The sequence below is a fragment of the Dreissena polymorpha genome, chromosome 6, assembly GCF_020536995.1.
Source record: "Dreissena polymorpha isolate Duluth1 chromosome 6, UMN_Dpol_1.0, whole genome shotgun sequence".
NCBI classification, from domain to species: domain Eukaryota; kingdom Metazoa; phylum Mollusca; class Bivalvia; order Myida; family Dreissenidae; genus Dreissena; species Dreissena polymorpha.
The window spans coordinates 61,492,999-61,516,516 of NC_068360.1; the positions used below are offsets into that span (position 1 = coordinate 61,492,999).

The 23,518-nt window shown below is 36.0% G+C and overlaps 1 pseudogene; it reads right to left on the reverse strand.

Annotated features, from left to right (window-relative positions):
* Positions 1–1,957: 1,957 nt before the first annotated feature.
* Positions 1,958–8,667, reverse strand: LOC127835723 (uncharacterized; annotated as a pseudogene).
* Between the last annotated feature and the right edge of the window lie 14,851 nt (positions 8,668–23,518).

Below are 23,518 nucleotides of genomic sequence, written 5' to 3' on the forward strand. Positions count from 1 at the left end.
AGATATCGGCTGTGAATGGCCTGGAGGCTACCATATTGGCCATGCACATATGGGCCCACTGTGTTGACTAGGAGCCTCTAAAAGACAAAGTTTTCACACTCCTTTTATGTCATCATTTATAAATTGTTCCTATTAGATATTGACAAGAGGTACACATACAAATGCATGGAGTCATGGATTGTCATTCAAAGTCAAAAACCATGAACTTTTTTGGTTAGTATATGAATGTTCATGTGAGAAAAAACATATAAGATATAAAGCTGTTTTACATTTGTGTTCCGAATAAGATGTTTCCACACTAAACAATTTTAATTTTTAGAATCATGTGCATGCATGCTCTGCATTTTATGTACGTTTATAAAAACCGACTGTCGTGACTCTGGTTTGCGCATATCTGACCAAAAAGACGAAGAAACAGTTAAAAGGGTTGGGAACACATCCGTGTTTTAGTATTGCCTTGCTCACCATCGTCGTGAACTTGTTTAGCTCAAATTACACTCTTTTTTAGTTTGCTATACATTCTGTTTTTTCGTGCACGAGTTTTCCGAATTGTTCAAGCCCATCGCTGTACATTACATTCGCCTAGTCTGGATTACCAGCCCCTGACACTTTACTGTTACTAATATTATAGTACGACGGGAACCAGAATACATTTTAGTACGACGGGAACCAGAATATACATTCGCCGGTGATTGAACTATGTATATTCCACTGGTGAAACCAATATATATATCGTAACGGATTTTGAATACATTCATATATATATGTATATAAAGGGTTAAAGTTATTGTCGGTGAGCTAGCTATTGGCGCTAGCCACACCACGTTTGTTATAGACGACATTTGATTGACACACGTTAAATTAGGCAAATCAATAAAATAATAATCTAAAAATTAGAAGTTATATCAAACCTGAATAGAGTTTAATTGCCTTTTAATCTAGAGGTAGGTCCAATGAATAATGTCAAAGTATTAAGGGTGCAACAAGTTCATGAAGATGAGTTAAAAAGACGTGGGCATAGCACACTTATTTCGTTGCTGTATGCTTAGTTGAAGTACTATGTTGTTGTTTTCCCCTATTTTGGGTCTATACCAATCGTGTTCAATATCAGATGAAGCCATAAGTGGTAAGCCAAAGTGAAGGGACCATTTATTTTCATGGACCAGCACCGGAGGTATAACACATATTCATGGTGTTTTTTCTGAACAAATACAATGTATATCAGACATATAGCTTGCGGCAAAATCATAGAGGGAAATGTGGAAATAACCAACAACAAGGCATTCATAATTGGATTAAAAACCTCTCGGCTATAAATAAACACAAATCAGCATAAGAAACAAGAGATCCCCTATAGATGACCAGTGCCCGAATTCCAAACAGTTTCACACAGCACAAAACAAAATAACCACCAACACACATACACCCATGATGCATTAAACATTAAACTGCGCCCGTGCTCTCACCGAGACTTTCGTTAGCGCACGCCTACCCGTACCTCCTTTTCCTTTGATGAAAGAGTGGATTTGTAACAGTAGCGCGTAATCGAACAGTCCAATTACCAATTTTTTATGTGGACATTCTAATGGAAGTGTTATAAATCTACTTCTTATATGTGCGAGAAAATTTCACATGCTTTCTAAGGTTACGGTTGTAGCGCGGACTTGAACCTGTGAACCGTTTGAACAAATTGTGTTAATTTTGAACCGCATAACTATTTTTAACATCCCACTACTCTTGTAGTGAAAAGAAAGCTTGACAAATAATTTACCACATCACAATTTTTATGTCGGTGCCATTGGTGCATAAATTGAGTCAGGTATACTTAAGAAAAGCGTAAATGTCTCTAGTTAAAATATTGACCCTACACAAACTGTGTGTAATACATACAATATTCATGTGCGTTATTCGAGTGGAAGATAGGAAATTCAAATTGAATATTAAAGAACCAAATGCATTTCACGCTGAATATGTTTATTATCATCTGTCAATATGAATGTTGCATAACTTTCAATAGAAACAAAAGTGAACGAATAAAAAGATAATCAGGGGAGAAAACTGTGCTAAGTTTTTCGTTTGAAAATCAACAGATTGACGTTCCTTTTCTTTGTCGAAAGAGCATCTCAATAACTGTGCTTAAACGATGACATGGTGATAATGTGTTAATATTTCTTTTTTCTCAACGACACACCATGAACACATTGCAGTTTTACGGTTTAACTTTCAAACACTGTACCCTTAAACATCATTGACTTATTCTAAGTAGAAATGTCCAGTTTAGCATGAATGAAACCATTTTGTATTAAAGACTTTGTTGTTCCTGTTGCAACCCATAATTATAAGTTTTTTTTTTATATATTTTTAATGTTTGTTTAAAGGAAGGATTCACTGCACAGGAAGCACATATTGATAAACAATGTAATACATTTGTTAGAAGTTTAACTTTAATAAAACGATAGAGCATTTTGGAGTATTTAACTACTCCAATCCTTAAATCAATATATTTGTCGTAGTCATGAACAAGAGATAGGACAGTTTATATTAGCAGACACAAATGTTGACAACGCTCTCTGAGAGATTTAGTAAATAGTACATTTGCAATGTGTATTTGGACAGTAGCCTTGTCTGCAGTTATTGCAACACCATTCTTGCATTCCGGGACCGTTGAATGGCGCGACGCCGACGCAGCCACATCCGGTTGACGGCGGTTTCGGTGTCGTCGCTATCGGAATTTGGTTTCACCGTCGTTTTTTTCTTGGTGGTTGTCGTAGGCTTTTCGGTTGTCATCGGATTTCTTTTCGTCGTCACCTGAGTTGTTTTTGTGGTTTGGTTTGGTTTCACCGTCGTTTTTTTCTTTGTGGTTGTCGTCGGCTTTTCGGTGGTCATCGGATTGCTTTTCGTTGTCACCTGAGTTGTTTTTGTGGTCGTCGGCATTTGGGTCGTCGCTTTCGTCGTAGAAGGCGGTCGAGAGGTCGTCGGCCTCGGAGTCACTGGAGCCGTACCGGAACTAATTATTTCCACGTCCGCGCAGTTCCAGAAATTCTCCTGGGGACCTTTGCCTTTTCCACAGGCTCCGTCCGCGTCACAACCCCAGCTGTTACCTGGCAATAAATAAGAAAAATCATCGAAATAATCATCATCATCACCATCCTCCTCCTCATCATAATCACTATCATAATCATAATCAGTATCAACAATACCAACAACATATTCATTATCGTCTTCATGAGCATCCTGATCCTCATCATTATCATCTTCATCATCGAAAACAACAACAACAAAATTATTATAATTATTGTCATAAGCCCTATCCTCAATCTCCTCCTCATCATTATCATAATCATGACACAACTAAGAGAGTGAGAGAGAGAGAGAGAGTAAGATTAATCTAACCCCCATGCCATATCCACTGCAACACGCAGGAGTCACACACCAGTCCTTCCGGTAGTTTCACTTTGAGGTTGTAGATCCCGGTCCCTTGACCCCCTAGCGTATTATCTCCCTCAATCGAGTATCTAAAATATCATCATCAACATCACTTGTATCATCATCATCGTCGTCGTCGACAAAAACGTTTACACAGAACAATTAAGAAAATGTGTGTAGTTAATGATGTCCTTTCGCGACACTCCCAGCCCTCCAACTTGTCAACTTATTAGACTCACCAAATACAAATTGTGATCTGTAGCTGCCCTTCTGCTATTGAGATTTTACAAAAAGATGCTTAAGTTTTATTGTTGGATGAAGGGTTACCGGATTACCTGGAGGAAACCCCACCTGCCCGGAATGGTAACCATCAACAATACTCTCATTCGCCTGGAGAGAGAGTCGAACCACGACAGCCTTGGCGAGTATTGCGTGTACCAACCACTTCGCTAACCGGACAGTCGAAATCTAAAAGTACTTTTCGAAACTGAAATATTCAAATAATGACCTCGTAACAAACTGGTCTTCTGATTGGCTAGCTCCCCCGACCTCCAGCTGGTACTCGTTCAAGCAATCCATAGACACTTCCGTGTCCTTGCCGTTTCCGGGATCCAACGGACAGATTCTGAAAATTATAATTTATTTTTATTTTTAGTGTTGGAATGTAATATCGTCATGTTCTAAAAATAGAATCTGGTCGAAAGTCTTGGAGTATTAGGTCGCGATAAGATGAAGAAATAAGTTTGTTTCAAATATCTCCGAAACACACAAGTTGGTAAGCTGAACTTTGTTGCGTTTACTGTTTTTTCCGTACGCAAGATATTTCGCACTAGTAAATAAGGATTGTCAATGACGAAATATTCCAAATCTTGTTTAACATTATTTCGTGTTTATGTTGATTGAGCGATCGAATAAAGTATACATGGTCGAAATAAGACGGAACCCAATACGCGGAAATAAGGAGAATAAGACGATTAAGAAGAGTTAACAAAAGAAGACATATTTGTTTCAGCAATATCTACATCAAAACGCATATTTGTTTCAGCAATATCAACATCAAAACGCGCCATAAATGAACATTTTCAATTCAAACAAATACCCATTTTTTTTTCTTTTCAAATACCGAAATTTTAGAAAAATAATGTTAATTTTCCAGGGCCACAACCTAAAAGTTTACTGTGCAGTTAACCCTTTTTACAAAAATGCGTTACGAAATCGATATCAGATATTCGCGATCATTCTTCGGTGGAATTTACCCACTTTCGTTTCATTCTCACGTGGTCTTGTGGTTACACACAACTGATTATGACATTTAATATTTTGCGACGTCAAAACATAGTGAAAACAATTACAAATACAAATAGATGCCTATTAGAACCCCACGGCATTAGATTTAGTGTAAAATAACCTTAAAACACAGATATCTGCTGTTCAGGGTCAGAATTTATAGAAAATCCATATGTTTCTGTAAAATCAGAAAATTAAATAGACATCCTTTTCATGTTATTTGTGCGCTTTTCAACAATAAATGTAATATAGACCATTGTATTTGTCCGTTTCAGAAAAAATATTTATCACCCAGAAAAGTCAAAGTGCCCTTTAAATTAAATACTAAATTAAAATGGTCAGCGTTACCTTTTATGCTAAGTAAGCTGTCTATTCAGGCGTATTGCTATTGACGTACAGAATCATTGTACGTACGTTTTAAAAATACCTTCAATGCATAGTTTATGCATATTTCTAACGTTTGCTTTATGTTTAAACAAAATGTTTATAGTGTATGGATTTAATCAATTAAAGATCTCGCGGGAGGGAAAGGCGTTTATTTGTATGTGGGCCTTTTGCCTTTTGTCCGGCAGAACTTTCAATAAGTGTCAAGTGCAATAATAAGAGAACAACTTACGTAGCTCGGCTTTGTCCGACAATTCTAAATTGCCATTAACGACCATTGCGACATTTGAACCTTAATTGAAGTTCTATACAACATTTATCCCGAAATGGTCATCGATGCATTGAATTTGAATAGGGAATTATGTTTAAGATATTGAAAGAATTTACATGCAAATTCATTAAGGATAATCCATGCATTTATCGAGTGTTCGACATAACCTTTTAAATAGACTGGAGTTTGATGTATACGCAGTAAAATTAAAGACGTAACAATATTACTGATTTATTTCACGATTTATCGCATAATTGTTCAATGTATTTTAAAATAAGTGTACGCTTTTAATAGTTTTTTAGTAAAAATGTGTTATACCAACATAGCGTTTAATCTACGCAATAAAACAGTGTCATGTAGCGCGTTATCGTATGCCACCACCTGTCCTATATTCGAGCCCGAGGTTCGGTCATTGTTCTGTTGTATCTTTTTTCTTTTCCTTTTCAATACTATTGATATACAATGTATATATTATATTATATTATTAGATAATATATATTCAATAACACAAATTTCAATTGTTTCTTCTTAGTTACCAGGCAGTCATCGCGCTTCTTCTTAGTTATTAAGCGCTCATCTTAAATCTGAATAATTGAGTATTAAAGAACAGTAACCTATGAAATTTAATAAAATAAACATATATGGAAAGGAGTTATGTTTGCATTAGAAAGAAAATAATTAAGTTAAACAATATGTTGCTAAAATAAAATGTATACCATACACTCATGAATAGGGCGAAACGATTTTATGCTTTAAATAAAGATGACAACAATGAAAATGATTGTATAAAATTAATACTGCAGAGAATACGCGTTACAGGGAATATGTTTCAGTGTAACAGTGTAAAATTGATGAACTGATGACACAACAGGACGATTTCTTGTAAAAAAAGTAAGAACTTATTCCTATGCATCGACACAATTTCTATTACTGATTCTTATTTTAATGCAATATGAATGCTCTAACCATGTCATTAGATGTGTATAAGTGAAAACATATTCTTTTAAATATATTTTTGCGCTCCTCTTATTTTCAATATATTCATGGAACACAAAAGCGTAAGGCGGATCTAGTAAAAACAGTTTGAGCGCTTGAAATGCCTTATAATTATAATAATAAGATAACAGAAAAGTAACAGTTTGCAAAATTTGAATTAAATAGACGAAGAAGAGAGTTCTTAATCCCGCCTAACATGTTCACTATCTTAACAAAAGTGCTGTTCTACACAATTTGCATTGATTTGGAGAGGGCGAATGTGCGCCCTTTTCTCTCAAAATGTACACTTCATTAATTCTCGACGACGCGAAGTCGGGTCGTCATTCACTATCTATTTTAAACCTGAAAACTCAAACACTTACTCCAGTCAAAGAGGAGAACGAATGATACACTGCGGCAAGACGCATTTTACCGAGCCTGTAACTTAATTCGCGAAAAAAGAAAATTGCGAATATAAACAAAAATTAAACACAAGTAAATAAAAATATCTTTATATTTATAATTTGCTACCTGAATTCAAACCACCCCATGTGATATGCCGTGACCTCAATCTTAATGTCGATTACACTGGAACTCTCATAGCTCCGGACAATTGTTCCTGTGACGTACGTCCCTCCGGGTGTTTGGTTGGGTTTATCCCAGGCGTCGTAGGGATCTCCGCAAGCGCCGCATTTCCCGCCATTCATACTCCACTGATGCTAAAAATAGAATCCGTTTGCCATTATCACAATTGCCATAACGCGCTGTTGAGAATTCCACTGAGGCTGAGAAAAGAGGCCAACAAAGTTCGACCTATTTACATTTGACAGATCCAAATGTTAAAAAGTTATATTTTCCACCATTGACATTTAAGTGATGGTTAAACCCGAAATAGAATCCGTCCATTGATATCTTCAAACATAGAAATTATTTTGATGCTTAAACTAGAAAAGAAATCCGACCACTGATATCTTCCACCGTTTAGATGACATAGATGATTCTTTTTCGCCTATTAAAAATTCAAAAAAATGCTCAAGTGAGAACAAACAGTGTGATTACAAAATTTCACTGACCTTAAAAGGTAGAACATATTTCCACCTTTGACATATTCGCTATTCATATCCTAACCATGACAGAAAGAATAATTTTCACGATTTTATAATTTTGGTCAATTAAGTTTGCAAGGAAGTAAAGTGTCACATTATGGTTAGAAATTATGGGTGGAATATATGGATTTACCTCATATAAAAAATATTGAAAATTTTATCAAAATGGCCAGTAAACATGCCAGTCACAAAGTGCACATATGTTCAAATAAGCTTATCGATGAGGGAGAGATTAAAGAATAGTATAGTTGACACAAGGCCAGGTATGTTTGTATTGGTCAGGCAATAGTGTTTATTCAGTTAAATCTCTCATCAAAAGGTTGGATAAAGCTTGTAAATATTTTAGTGGTTTGTTTATCCCGTTCCCAGGGCTTCATTGATTCAGTATCTTAAGTAATGTATCCAATAAGAAACAACCACGCATAGAACACTGACCAATGGAATTCATAACTGAGTTTCACGGGCCGGATGATAGAGGGAAACGAGGAGTTAGCGTTTAGACTTGGAGGTGTACGGATCGAGAAAGATACGATCATGTAGCTATCAGACTGTATTTGTATAACCGAAAATATTAAGTATGTTAGACATTAAATTGGACTAGAAACTGATACATGGTGTTGTTGAATATTTTATCCTACGTAATGCGGAGAAATTAACATAAATAGATAGAATAGACTTGTCCCATGCGCGGCACGAGAAAATGGGAGTTAATGCAAAACTCGTCATCTTGGCAATTCGCGCATGACGAGACATCGAATGATAGGCTACACACCGGTAATTTAAGAGTAATAAACATTGCCAGTAACTATGTGTCGTCTATAAACTATGAACGATTACGTGACATAAAGCATAAATAACAACACCAGCTGCATAGAGACCTACAAAACCCGCCCCCCCCCCCTAAAAACACAACAACACAACAACATTAACAGACATTAAAATACTAACATTATACTCGTTGATCTTTGTATAAACCAAGGACATAAACCTTATTTATAAATTGACCCCGACCATAATTATATTTATCGCAATTTCTGCTGTCGTTCTGCTGCGATGATATTTCTGCAAATAAGAACTGCAACTAGAAACAAAACTTCTTACCGAAGTCCCTCCGCAATTCAACCCCATGTCATTGTAGTTAGGAGGCGTATTAAAACCATATCGCCACGCAGTCGACCTCATCGGAGGGTCAATCATTCGACCGTGACCTTTGACCATAGCAACCACCGTTACCATAGCAACCAGTAAGGAAATAGAAAAATGCGCCATCTCCCAATTTTCTATGATTAGAAAAAAAAACGATGTAGTGCGTATTTATAAAGAAGTACCTTTGCGTCTCTTTTTTTAAAATTATATAAAGATGATACAAAATTACGTTGACACTATTTTTCTTAAACGTATATAACAAAAATCCGTTTGCTGCGCTGAAGCTAATGTCAAATAATTTTTATTTAACACCATCCATATTTCAATTCTTATGTGAAATCAAATTAAGCGATGTTTATTTGAACTTCACCGAAGCCGAAATTGAAATTCAGACTACCAAAATTTAAGCTCTGCTGGACGCTTATAAACTGCGAAGCGTCTTCGGGTGGGTGTTGCTTTTCTATAAATAATGTTTATTTGAACTTCACTTGACCGAAATTCAAATTCAGAATAACTCAATTATAATCCCCAGGGCGCTTATAGACCATGAGACCGCTTAGCGTCTTTCAGATGGGCATTATTTTTTCTACGTTCAGTTCTTTACAAAATGTTTAACCTACGCATATCGAAATGTTAAAAAAAAATGTACTCAAATAAAACGGACTTTATTTAGGACTATTCAAATCGTATTAAGGTATACAAAGTTAATACGTGTAGTCGTTGAAATTGTAACACGTACCTGTTTTAACCAACACATGCGAATAAGAGCAATAAAACAGCAGATGGACAAGAATAGAAAAATAAAAAAGTAAAAGAACAAAAATAGCAATACAAAAAACTATCAAAAACATAACATCAATATTGTCAAAATATTAAGTTTGTGTGCTTATAAAACTTAACTGTTAAAAGTATTTAGATAGAAAGTCAAAATACATTACAGCCTGAATGGTGGGTAAAAAAGAAAAGTAAGAACAGTTGTTATTTCTACTTTGTAATGAAATGGGAGTTTATAGTTTATGAAAAATTTGAGCAAATTTTATAAAGATGCCAATAGCATAAGTGTAATACAAGTGTAACATTTTTGATATGGCTTGCCGGACTTCCTATTTATGAAAAAATGCGTCCTTGTTTAAAGTTAGTAAACTACAACTTTAATATTAGACGCTCATATGCATTTGGTGAATCCGTTTAGATTTGACTGTTATATTATGATTGCACTTTGAAATCACGTGTAAAAATAAAAACTATAACAACAACAACAACAATTGATTACGTAATATTAAGTGTATTTTGTTTCTTAAATTCCAAAGTGCACAAGGTTTTGATTGTGATTTTGGATAAACTGAAATTATTCATATATCAAATTTCGCTGAGGAGGTGTTTTACCTCTTCGTGGCGAATCCCGGATCCGTCAGTTGAATATTTGAAAACAAATTACAAAAATCTACATGAGCAAATTAAACAACTACTAAAGAATCAATGAACACACCGTTTCGAGTGTAGTATAAACCGCGGATTTTAGTATATATGTTCAGAAATAAGTTTTACCCTTAAGCCGTAATCAATATTGTTAATTTTTAAAATAAAATATAACAACTCATGTACAATATAGATTTGTTTTATAATGGACTGTTTGAATGCGTAATGTATGTTTGTTTTAAATTACGTGCTTTATGACGTTACCGACTTAAACATACCTTACTTAAACAGAATGAACGGTCAATAATGGTGGGAAATTGTATTTAACACGAGCTCGCGAAGGGTGAAGGTTACCGAAAGTACCATTTGCCTTGACACCGGAATACATACACTGTCGGCCTCGACGATTTAAGGGTGGTAAAAATTATTTATTAAATATTTCTGTACAAAACAGTATGACTCGTTTCGTATGCGTAATGTTATTTTGCGCTGTTGAAATGAAAAAACCCAAACAATAACTATCGGAGGAAAAAGAAATATGACCATCCTTAAGTTGTTTATTTAAATCGCATTTTATTGTAAACATAATTTGTTTTTATGTTATTCCTTCAAAATCTAATCGCTGCAAATATACTATCAAAAGAATGGTGTGTTACCTCACTGATTTTATAATCTCACCCGCTGTCAAACGCTTATGTGCACACAAAAGATTTGTTTGACATCAAATTATATACACATTAGGGGTCAATTTGAATATATAATTTCGCTTTGTAAAACACCGGACCACTTCAATACGTGATACGTCACGCACATTAAACGGTTTAAAAATTGAAATGCATGACAGGGTGTTTATCAGTTACGCTGGGTCAATTTACTTTTGTCTAAATAAATAATCTCAAATTTCACAATGACCAAGCTATTTGAAACAAGAGCACCGCATAACTGGTGCCAACGCTGGGCTGCGGGTGCATTTTTGAATAAATGAAAGCTTTTCAGACTTTTTTTTAGAGGTCACAGTGACCATGACCTTTGACCTAGTGCCACAAAAATGGGTGTTGCGTGTAGAACTCATCAAGGTGCATCTAAATATGAAGTTTCAAAGTTGTAGGTGGGAGCCCTTTGATTGTAGAGCAAAATGTCAACGTTTTAGCACAACGCCGGCGGACGGCGGACGGCTGACGGCGGACGGCCGACGGCGGACGACGAGCTGGCTATGACAATACCTCGGGTTTTCTCCGAAATAAGCCGAGCTAAAAATTAATTGCATAAATTGTTGGAATGAAAATGTCATGGCCTCTTAAAAAACCAGCTTGTCAGGCAGTTAGATGTCTTGGTATACACAAACGTTAGCCTATAATAAAAACACAGGTTTTTGCATAATAGAGGAAGCCATTTTGGGCAAGAAATTTTTTGCGTGCCTTTAAAGCAAGTAACCACAAAGGAAAAAACTAGTGCGAGAAAAATCCGGCTTTTTTATTGCTTCAATAAAATCTATAAATTTGTGTTAAAAGGTCAATTGTATTTTGAAAGTCCTATGGATTATAAATTGAACAATTCGTGCTTATTATCAAAATGACACCCGTGTTCACTCAATGTTGATCGCTCGAACAACTTGTAAGTAGGTGTGGCTTTAAATATAACAGAACATGGTCAATATACGGATCCGGGATAAGCAAGAAGAGTTTAAATTCCTTCTTAGCTATTGTTCAAGGTTTGATTTTCATTTAAATAAGCTTATAAGTGCATTATGGATAATCGCAATAAATGCATGCTGTTTTTTTCTATATAAGAGTTAAGCTTTACAGATACAAAATGCAATGATTGGACATTGTTTGCCCACCTATTTAAATATTACTGACCTACGTGGAAGCGTCCAGTATGCATCTCATTCAAACCGACTTGAATAATCTTTTGACCGACGTCAAAGCACTTCACTCTGGCAATAAAATGGTTAAAAACAAAAATTTACAAAGTCCAGACACTATAATCTTATTGCATTATTATGCCCCCCTTCGAAGAAGAGGGGGTATATTGCTTTGCACATGTCGGTCGGTCGGTCTGTCGGTCGGTCCGTCCACCAGGTGGTTTCCGGATGATAACTCAAGCACGCTTGGGCCTAGGATCATGAAACTTCATAGGTACATTGATCATGACTCGCAGATGACCCCTATTGATTTTGAGGTCACTAGGTCAAAGGTCAAGGTCACGGTGACCCGAAATAGTAAAATGGTTTTTGGATGATAACTTAAGAACGCATACGCGACCAACAGGGCGAACTCTGAACAATATAACTGAAGCAACTGGTCTGTAATCCTATTTCTAAAATTATCAGTCCAATGAAACATCATCATTTGATTAAAATAAAGTGGATCAGTAAAAATATTATCAGAATATGAGATTTTTTTGTATATTTTGTATATTAAATATTGTGTTAATGTTTAATTTTGTTGATTTATATAAATAAAAGCAGAACAGGGGAGGTAATACACTATTATATCTTTCTTATATACAGGGGAAACATATGCAATAAGTTTAAGTTTCATGTGTAATAAACAGAGGATATTTGTTCATGTCAGTGTGAGATCATTTGTTATTTTTTTCATTGTCCCTTGACATATTGCTTTTATATTTTGCATACTTGTTTACCAACAGCACCCCAACCAATATCCCTCCCCCAACCTAACCCCCCCCAAATTGTTTTTTAAAACATCATTTAATAAATTACCCCACCCCACATTATACCCCCCTCTCACCCCCTACCCCCCACCCCCCAAAATAAAAATTACTTTTTTTAAACAACTAATAAATTACCACACCTTACATTATACCCCCCTCTCATTCCCCTACCCCTACCACCCCCCATCCCCAAAAAAAATTTTTTTTAAACATAAAAATAAAGTACCACACCCCACATTAAACCCCCCTCTCACTCCCCCACTACCCCCACCCCCCCCCAAAAAAAAATATTTGTTTTTAAACATCTAATAAATTACCCCACCCCACATTAACTCCCCTCTCACCCCACCCCTCCTTCCCCCCCCCACCCCCCAATTTTTTTTAAACATCTTATAAATTACCCCAACCCCACATTATGCCCACCTCTCATCCCCTTCCCAACCACCCCCACCCCCATATTTATTTTAAACATCGAATAACATACCACACCCCACATTATATCCCCCTCTCACCCCACCCCCCTACCCCCCCCTACCCCCCCACCCCCCAAAAAAATAAAATATTTTTTTTTAAAGCTTTTTTAAAGCATCTAATAAATTTCCATACCCACATTGTACCCCCCTCAATCCCCCCTACACCCCCCCAAACCCCACCCCCCATTTTTTTTTAAAAACATCTAATAAATTACCACACCCCACATTATACCCCCCTCTCACTCCACCTACCCCCTACTCCTCCCCCCACATTTTTTTTCAGACAACTTATAAATTACCACAGCCCACATGATTTCCCCCTCTCTCCCCCCTACCCCCCCATCCCCCTACCACCCCCCCCCCCCAAAAAAAAAATAAATAAATAAAATAAAATGGATGGCTTATGTTATACTGTCAAGCACTCGAATAGTCGAGCGGGCTGTCCTTAGACAGCTCTTGTTTTTAATTGCATTGCATTTAACTTTCTAGACGCTTGGCATAAATGGGTTAATATTTTAAAACTGAATGATAAATGATTAAGTTACAGACCAGGAAAGCTGCATTTAAACCTTTAACCGCAAAATAACATCTTTACGTTTGTTTAAGGGAAAGATAAATGTTACAAAAAACATGCTATATCCTCATTGTTTGTCATGTGTGGTAATTTTGTTAATTGCATGGCGAATGTCACAAATAAAGTCATAAACACTGTTTTTCTGCCCAATTTTGACCTTTGACCTCTTAGTGTGACCTTGACTTTGAAATAGGGAGATAGCTGATACATGTCGGCTCTTTATGCTGGCAATTAGTGGTAAGTTATTTTAGAATTGCATGATGAATGTCGTACATCTTCTGTTCAGACTAGGTTTAATTAAAAATCAAGAATTGAAAGCTACAATGATTCAAAGAGATGTATTTTCAAACACTATCATTGAAACGATTTTACAAAAGTGAGAATTCTGAGGAAATTTAAAGCTGAAAAATTATTTTCTATAAACTTTATCCAGCACATTTCAAGGCTTTCTTTTGATTGATATCACACCCCATCAGCACTTATAAACACTCGTGAACATATGGGTAATACATTATGGTAAACTACTCTCATACTTGCTCTTTTATTCAGATTTGTTATTTTTACACAAGGTTAATCCTGTTAAATCAACTGTCTAGAAATTATAACTATATACATGTACTAGCAACATTTGAGAGTTGGTCTAGGATTGTGCATTGTTATAGATCTATCATTATGAAACTTATAAAAAGTGAAATAATTTCTTCTGAAAATTATATATATCTCAGTATATGTTTTTATCAAACTATTGCACATATAATATTTGAATACGGAAATAGCTTACCGTATACTTTCGCATATAAGACGCTTCTTATAAGCGAAAGTATACTGTAAGTGTTGATTTCAGGATGGAAAATTGTTACTATTATTGGTTTATTGACAAAGAAAACACAGGGTATCAAAATATTATTTGACATTAGAAACCAGACCAGTTATATCACTCGGAGTGGAGGCATGTATTTCTTTGCACATGCAATTGCACTCACACACATAGACAAGGGAAACAGGATCTACATTTTGTCATGTGAACTAACAACAACCACAAACAGATTATATCTCAGCTGAAAGAATGGCTAATAATGTTGACTCAAATGTTCCTAAATAGTAAACAGTATATGAGAGAAAACAGACAGGACCATAAATTACATCCAAGAATGTGCAAAGACCACATAATCTAATTAAAACAAGACAATGGCCAAGCAATATAGTCCCCTACCGGCTCCACCATTGTCAGAAATTCCACCGTTGTCAGAATTGTTGTTGTTGCCATAGCAACCCGATTTTTGACATAGAAACAAAATAAAATGACGTGCATAATGTCCATATTGCCATCTATAAATGTTTTAAGTTTCATGAAAAAATATTAAGAACTTTAAAAGTTATCGCAGGATCCAGAAAACCACCATTTTAAGCAGTATTTCTAGTCTATTTGTTGCCATAGCAACCAGAATTTTTAGGAACTAAATGAAATTACGTGCATAATGTCCATATTGCCTTCTTTCCATGTTTCAAGTTTCATGAAAAAATATCAAGAACTTTTAAAGTTATCGTAGGATCCAGAAAAGTGTGACTGACTGACAGACTGACTGACAGACGGAGCGCAAACCATAAGTCCCCTCTGGTGAATCCGGTAGGGGACAATAAATCACTCAACAGTCATTGCACTTTCTTTTCGCAAAAATCATAGCTGGTTCAAGTCTTACTAGGGCACTATAACAAGGGGGAAATAAAGTTTCAGAAACTGAGCCTTGGATTTACCTGTAAACATCAGCATGTCATGAAGATGACAAGTAAATATTATGTTGTTTCATGTATTTGTCTGGCAACTCATGATGGCATTATGGTAGAGGCTATCTGATAGAGCCCAGGGGGACATGTAAATTAATGGCAAGATTTAAACAATAGGCAATGATACAAGTGTTAAAGTCGGGCCAGTAATGTCCCCTGAGGAGGTGAATGGGGGAGGCTATATTGGAAATAATGGTTTATTTCTTAGATCATAATATTTCACCCACTTAGATAATATATTTATTACTTCAATACTTCCTGTGACAGCTATATTTATCACTTAGTCATCAACTGTGTGATATGATCTAAATTATTTAGACCAGTATAATGAACTTTCTCCTAGAAGCTAAATATGGGAAAATACCAAAACTTAACATCAGATGAGGTTATTTATGATCCAGAGACATAAGTGTAGTTATTAGTACAAATGTTTCAGAGAATATGTTTTTAGTTTTTCTCACGATGGCATGTATCCCTAATGACACTTCAAAATGTACCTAACCACAGAATGACTTAATCATTATGCCGGAAAAAACATTTGTCCTCTTAATTAACAATGAGAAAAATGACTAATAATTACTGGTATAATAAAAACTACAGGTTTTGAAGTTTTACACACAAAAACTGCTAATAGACATTATGATCATAATAAAGCCGAATAATTATAGACAAAAATTAATGATGATCATCATTTTTTCTTCTGAATAATAAATTATTTGGTAGTGATCCACATTATCATTGAAAAAAGGATTTTTTTTCAAACACTTATTTTGTTTGTAAAGCTTTACAGGAAATTGCAAAATTATTGTTTAACAAGCAGAAATAGCTGAAGCATGCGAAAATGGGTGTTATGCCATATGCAGCAAGTTTGCCTACAGACCAGTCTGTGTGGATGCGCAGGCTGGTCTGGAGCTAGTGCTAGCCACATATGGAATAAGATCCATCATTTTTGCATGATGCTGCTCATATATCACATATATATAGGTTTTGGCGCCAGAATGTGCAATTAAAACTGGTAAAACACTTACATTGTTGTTTTAGCTTACGTTAAATGACGAGAACGTAAACTGACAGCAATAATATGATTGCAATACTGTTGATAAAAAAGCCAAAATATCCGTAAACAAACAAAAATAACCAGCGCGTATGAGTGTCTTGTAGCAAGGGCAGTCGTAGATGCCGGTGGTGGGCGTCTTGCGGTTGGCCTCAGGTTTGAGCCACAGCACAAGCAGGTCAGTGTAGAGCTCCTTCGGCCGCGACTCTGTGAGCTGGTGGTGCATGTGGTCCTAGCACGCCCCCTCCTCGAACAGGCCCATGATGTAGCAGCCGTCATTGGGACCTTCCTTCAGCTCCTCTGCCTTCTCACGCATCACCTGCAATGGGGGAGGTTTAGCTTACAGGATATAATATAAATAAATTCATGTGCATGCAGTGTTGTTCCAGATTAGTATTTGCAGTCTGCACAGTCTTATCAGAGATAACACTTTCCTCTTTCATGGAATTCTTTGTTTATAGGAAGTCTTGTATGAATTAAATCCAGATCAGGCAGGGGGTGTCGTCCCTGATTAGCCTTTGTAAACTGCACATGCTAATCTGGGACTACACTTACCCACATGCATTAAGCCCTGTTTTCCCAGAATGTGGCTTCCTATCAACAATGAACACATTCATCGTTTTCAAAATTCAAACATAAAAAAAGTGCAAAAAGAAGCCCAGTCTTGCTTGTCATACAGTAAAATGTCCAAAACTACAAGTAAGACTACAATAGAATGTTAGATGATTTCACATCTTAGTTGTTTATTGGAATAAAAATAGATAGTTTGTCATTGTCATTATGATGTGTGGCCATTTAATAACTTAAGCCTACTCCCGCATGGTTAACTTCCAACTCATCTTAACTATAAACAAAAGTTCACTGTCAAATAAACATAAATCAAACATGATTTATTTATTAAAAAATACATACAGAACAGATAAACCATGGATCTGTTTGAGGTGAATAAAACACTAACTTAATTTTCTTGATATATATGAAAACATCTATTTACATAGTGTTGTTGAAAACCTTTCTCAGTTGGGGGATGAGGGTTACGGCTGAGTTTAAGGTTAAAAGTTTAACCAGTTTAAAGCTTGTTTTAGTGCAAATTATAGAATAAATTGGGTAATTTGTCATGCAGAATATTATTTGATAATGTTTAGTTTCGAAGATTGGAACAATTATTAGAATATTCAAAAACTGGCTGAATATGCGAATCCAAAATTTTGAATTTTATAAATGCGATTTGTTTGTAAAGAAGATCATTGACATTCTGCATAAAAACATAAGTTGGAACAACTGCAGTCGCATTAAAGTTGGTAGGCAGAATAGTTGTCATTCATTTGTTAACGTTCTTTGTGTAGAGAACCCCTAACAAAAACTAATATTGTGGCTGTAGATATGCATAAAAGACTTTCTGAGCATGACCAACACAGTCACTTTTTTCTCCCTGGCCTGATCAGGTTGTAAAGTAAGAAGGTGTGAAGACAATAAATATTCATGAAACGATCATTCAGATTATGAATATTTCATGCAAATCTCACCAGATTGTCCATATTATGTACTGACAATAACACACAGTAAACTTTATTGCATTTTTTTATTGCCATTTTAGAGATTAAGACCCTAAAAATGTATTTTAAAACAGAATTATAAAGCTAATAAATAAATAAACACTAAAGTCCAACCTAAAAGGGGGTCACAGGAGTCAAGTGTTTAACATACGTAAGCAGTCAGTTTAGATCCCCCCATACACAAATATTACACCTCATTAAGGTCCCCCCATGCACTGCAACCAGCAGTCAGTAAAGCTCGATTGGTCATTTTCCGCTCAGTACTATTTAATTTACCCCAGGTACATTTAAGTATACTTAAATGCACCCCATTTAAGGAAAAAATAATATAACGTAACCGGGAATTTTAAAGCTAAATTGGTTGTTGTCAGCTAATTTTTTCTTAATTATGTTCATATTTATGCCCCCCTTCGAAGAAGAGGGGGTATATTGTTTTGCACATGTCGGTACATTGATCATGACTGGCAGATGACCCCTATTGATTTTTAGGTCACTAGGTCAAAGGTCAAGGTTCCAGTGACTCGTTCTTGGATGCAGTTTAGGACCACATTTGCAGATTATATTATGTACTGGTGTCGTGGGGTCTATCTACCAAGGCTAGCGCTGTCCCAAAATTTCTTTGAGCCAATCAGTTTTTTGTTTTACGGTGCGAAAACTGGTTCGGAAATAATTATATATACATGTACTATCAACTTGCTATGCCCCCTTTCGAAGAAGAGGGGGTATATTGTTTTGCACATGTCGGTCTGTCTGTCGGTCCGTCCACCAGATGGTTTCCGGATGATAACTCAAGAACGCCTAGGCCTAGGATAATAAACTTCATAGGTGCATTGATCATGAATGGCAGGTGACCCCTTTTGATTTTCAGGTCACTAGGTCAAAGGTCAAGGTCACAGTGACTCGAAACAGTAAAACAGTTTCTGGATGATAACTCAAAAATGCTTACGCCTAGGTTCATAAAACTTCATAGGTACATTGATCGTGACTGGCAGATGACCCCTATTGATTTTCAGGTCACTAGGTCAAAGGTCAAGGTCACAGTGACTCGAAATAGTAAAATGGTTTCCGGATGAAAACTGAACAATACTAACGCCTAGGATCATGAAACTTGATAGGTACATTCATGATGACTGGCAGATGACCCCTATTGATTTTCAGGTCACTAGGTCAAAGGTCAAGGTCACAGTGACTTGAAAGAGTAAAATGGTATCCGGATGATAACTCAAGAATGCTTAGGCCTAGGATCATGAAACTTCATAGGGACATAGATCGTGACTGGCAGATGACCCCTATTGATTTTCAGGTCACTAGGTCAAAGGTCAAGGTCACAGAGACTCGAAAGAGTAAAATGGTTTCCGGATGATAACTCAAGAATGCTTACGCCTAGGATCATGAAACTTCATAGGTACATTGATCATGATTGGCAGATGACCCCTATTGATTTTCAGGTCACTAGGTCAAAGGTCAAGGTCACCGTGACAAAAAACGTAATCCCACAATGGCTGCCACTACAACTGACAGCCCATATGGGGGGGGGGCATGCATGTTTTACAAACAGCTCATGTTTTACTGAAGTGTTGATGGAATTGTAAGAACACAAAGACAGATATATGTACCGCGTTAAACGCAAAAACGGGTCTTATGTCGTATGCCGCAAGCATCCGCGCAGTCTGGTCATGAGTTACCCTATCCACTATACAGTAATCTAAGGTTTGTTGGTCTAATTTGCGGACAGGGTAACTCCTTGCCAGAATTCGCAGATGCTAAGGCTTGTCTTGAGCTACGCTTGTCGGTTGAGGCATAAGACCCATTTTCGCATGACACTGGTCATATATGCAAAAATATAATGAATTCTTTAAGTTTTCAGAGTAAGGTGCGCAGTCGAAACCCTAATACATGTTTCTAGGTCGATTGGCCGTTCTTTGATTTTTAAATGATACAGATTTAGGGCAAGCGACCAATGTCAAAAACATTTTCGGGAAATTAAATCGTGGACATACGCATATAAATCGTGGACACAGTAACAACTTTTCCTCGCTATATGCTTAGTTTTACATGTTTCTTTATATTTATTATTGTTTTTGCCCCTGTTTATATTTGTCTTTGTTTATACCAATGATGTAAAATAATATTATTACGAACAACAAAACGCAAACCATTGCGCACAGTGGTTAGCCTCGGGGATCGTCTGATCTAAACTGTCGTTCTGAATCGATGCGACATCAAATCATAATGTTGCCATTTCGGCACATGTAAACAAGGAAATTTAGCTGGAAGGAAATTTCGCAATCGCTGATATTTTTTTTTCACGTAGCCATTTGGTTATTACTGCTATTGGCTTTTTAATTTACCTATTTTATCTTTGTTGTGGATAAATATAAACATTAATTCCAACTGATTAACTGTTATGCTCAAAAGGTATGTTTCTGTATATTCACACTGGATTGAAACTTTATTACAGCTGAAGAAGAAGTAATAGGGAGAGTAGAAGTTCTAATACTACTACTGCTACTGCTGCTGCTACTACTGCTGCTGCTGCTACTACTACTTCTACTACTAATACTACTACTTCTACTGCTACTGCTCCTGCTACTGCTGCTACTACTACTACTATAACTACTACTACTACTACTACTTCTACTTCCAACAACAATCAAAGCGCTGAAGGCACTGAAGATGTTCGCTATTGCATAATTTAACACGCAATTCATTTTTCAAAATCAATCGCAAGTTTGAAATGAACACACGCCATTCAACTTAAAAAAGTGTGTGTCATAGCGCACGGGTCGAGTTTTGTGTGCACTTTTTATCATCCTTATTATTTCATAGAAATAACTAAGACAAAATAAAAACAGCATGCTTTTTTGGAAGTTCTGAAAGCAAAGAAAGTATGATGAAAATGGTAATGAGAACTTAATATAAAGAAAATTTGCAGTCACCATCATATTAAAGGAATATTTTTTCTAATATCAAATGACTATCTCACCAAGAATATAAATTCATAATGAAAGTTCCGTGTACAAAACTTTTTATTTTTGACACCATATACAAATTCAAAATATACAATAATCTTCGTATCTTGTATATGGAGGAATAAAAGTATATAAACATTGCTGTTTATGCTTTACTTGTTACCCGAGCAGTTCACACGGTGTCAACAACGCTAACATAAACATAGGTATAGAGCACTAATGCGCTTTTAGGCGAAGCTGTTTCAGTTTTCATCTTAGTGACTTTAACATAACGCCAACAGACACGCATGAATATTTTCTAATATTTAATAAGCTGATACGAGATACAACCTCTGAATTTTTGCTACATCACTGCGTATGTGCTCAATTCAAAGGATGTAGCACTGTTCAGTGTAAGAAATTCCGGACTACTCTCTGTATGCTCAAACGACACAAATTGTGGCCCTGTTACAATTACGCGTTACAATCCATCTCGCAGAATTTCAATTTCGCCTCCAAGATGAGAAAACAATCATTAGCGTAATAGTATAGTGTCACGATAAAAGAAAATCGTTTAATTATCATACCACAATGTTTGCCGTACTTGGTCAGCACGTCTGGAAATCATTCCTTAATGCGTCGATAGGCTGCCATTATTAACAAGTTTGCTATTTTGAATTCAATTTTGTATCAAAAAGCATTGTTTTTAAATGTGGGATTTTCAATTCGCAATGAGATTTGTAATGACCCTTGTCATGCGAAAATGGGTCTTATTCCATATGCGCCCTTCATATAAATAGCCCACTCAGCTATCCCTCCTTCTGGTAAGGAGAAGTAACATATTGAGTGATTTTAAAGCGAACAGCGTCGCCTATGGCCTGACTGCGCAAGAGCACATGTTGGGTTTAACAAACGCTTGCCAAAACGCATAAGACCCATTTTCGCATGACGGCGCTATTGACGTGTGATTTAAATGTGACGAAAGAAAACTGCGTTTAAATCAAATATAAATATACGATATATTTCGATAATGAAGAAAGATACTCATAACAAGGCATATGAGGACACATATGAAGTGCTCTCCCGTAGTATATTTTTTATTTACTCACACTAATGTGAGGTTTGACAATGCTAACACACATTTCATGCGGTGAATATGCAGCTTACAAGTGAAAAACACAACACAATAGTTTAACTTTTGTTTAATTGTATTCAATTATTTAGAAAAGTAAATTGCTAACTTTATTTCAAAGTCGGCGTATACGCCGACTACATTTTTAAAAGACATGTATTGTTATAAATATATTTAATATAATATATTTAGTTGTTTTCGGTTTTAGCGATTATAAAGCATTTTCGAGGTTGCCTATAGTATGCCTGAGTAATTGATGAACTCATATCCAACTGTCAATGTATTGAGAACTGTGAATATAAACAAGCTAACCCTTCTACTAAGCTTCTACTATTGCGTTGCTAGCACCCGTAAATACAAAAGATCGCCGCTATGTGTTGAGAACCAAGAACGCTTTCCAGAAATACCCGATGTAGTAGCTTCAACGAGGTTATGAAACAGGTCATTCGTATTATTATTATAAATTGTTTGTTATATTCGGGTTAAGCGATTATGATTTTTTTTAGTCTATCGTATCGCTGAAGTTATTGTTGAACTTATGTTCAACGTTTTATAAATTGAGAATATAAATAAGCGTCAACTTTTTCCCAAATCTCTCAATTTACGACCTGTACTACGTCATTGAGTTGTATGTGAGAGCGTAACCTATTGCGTTGTTATCGCCCGTAAACTTTCCTATGTTTATCGACAGGCGCATCTATTAATAGCCTCATATCATGAATGCCAAAACACCCGCGAAAAAGAACCACGTGACCAAATAGGACGCTAAACGCAAATACCATGCGACTACGACTTTTAATTATGTAAGAACGCTCCGCAATTCCTCTGAAGCCGGGGCCTTGTGATTGCTTTTACGTAAAGAATTGACCTCTAACTGAAGTAAGCAAAGGAAACGCAGCACCTAATTGACCCATTCCTTCTATGTGCGAAGGCAGATTGAATTTTACTAATGTATGGTTTGCCTATTATAACACACATTATAATGCGGTAAATATGCGACTAAAAGTAAAAAACACTATAATTAAACTTTTGTTTTTAATTAGGTTATTTAGAAACCAAAATTCCAAACCTTATTTCAAAACAGCAAGACTACATTTTTTAGAGAATATTCTTGTTTTATTTAAATGTTTTTTAACTGTTTCAGCGATAATGAATCATTTTTATGTTGTCTATCGTATCCCGGTAATAATTGTTGAACTCGTGGTCAACGTGTTATTAATTGAGACCCGTGAATATAAACAAGCGTAACCTTATACTAGTGCGTAATTCTCACCCGGACTCCCCTTTGTTTATCGCCAGCCTC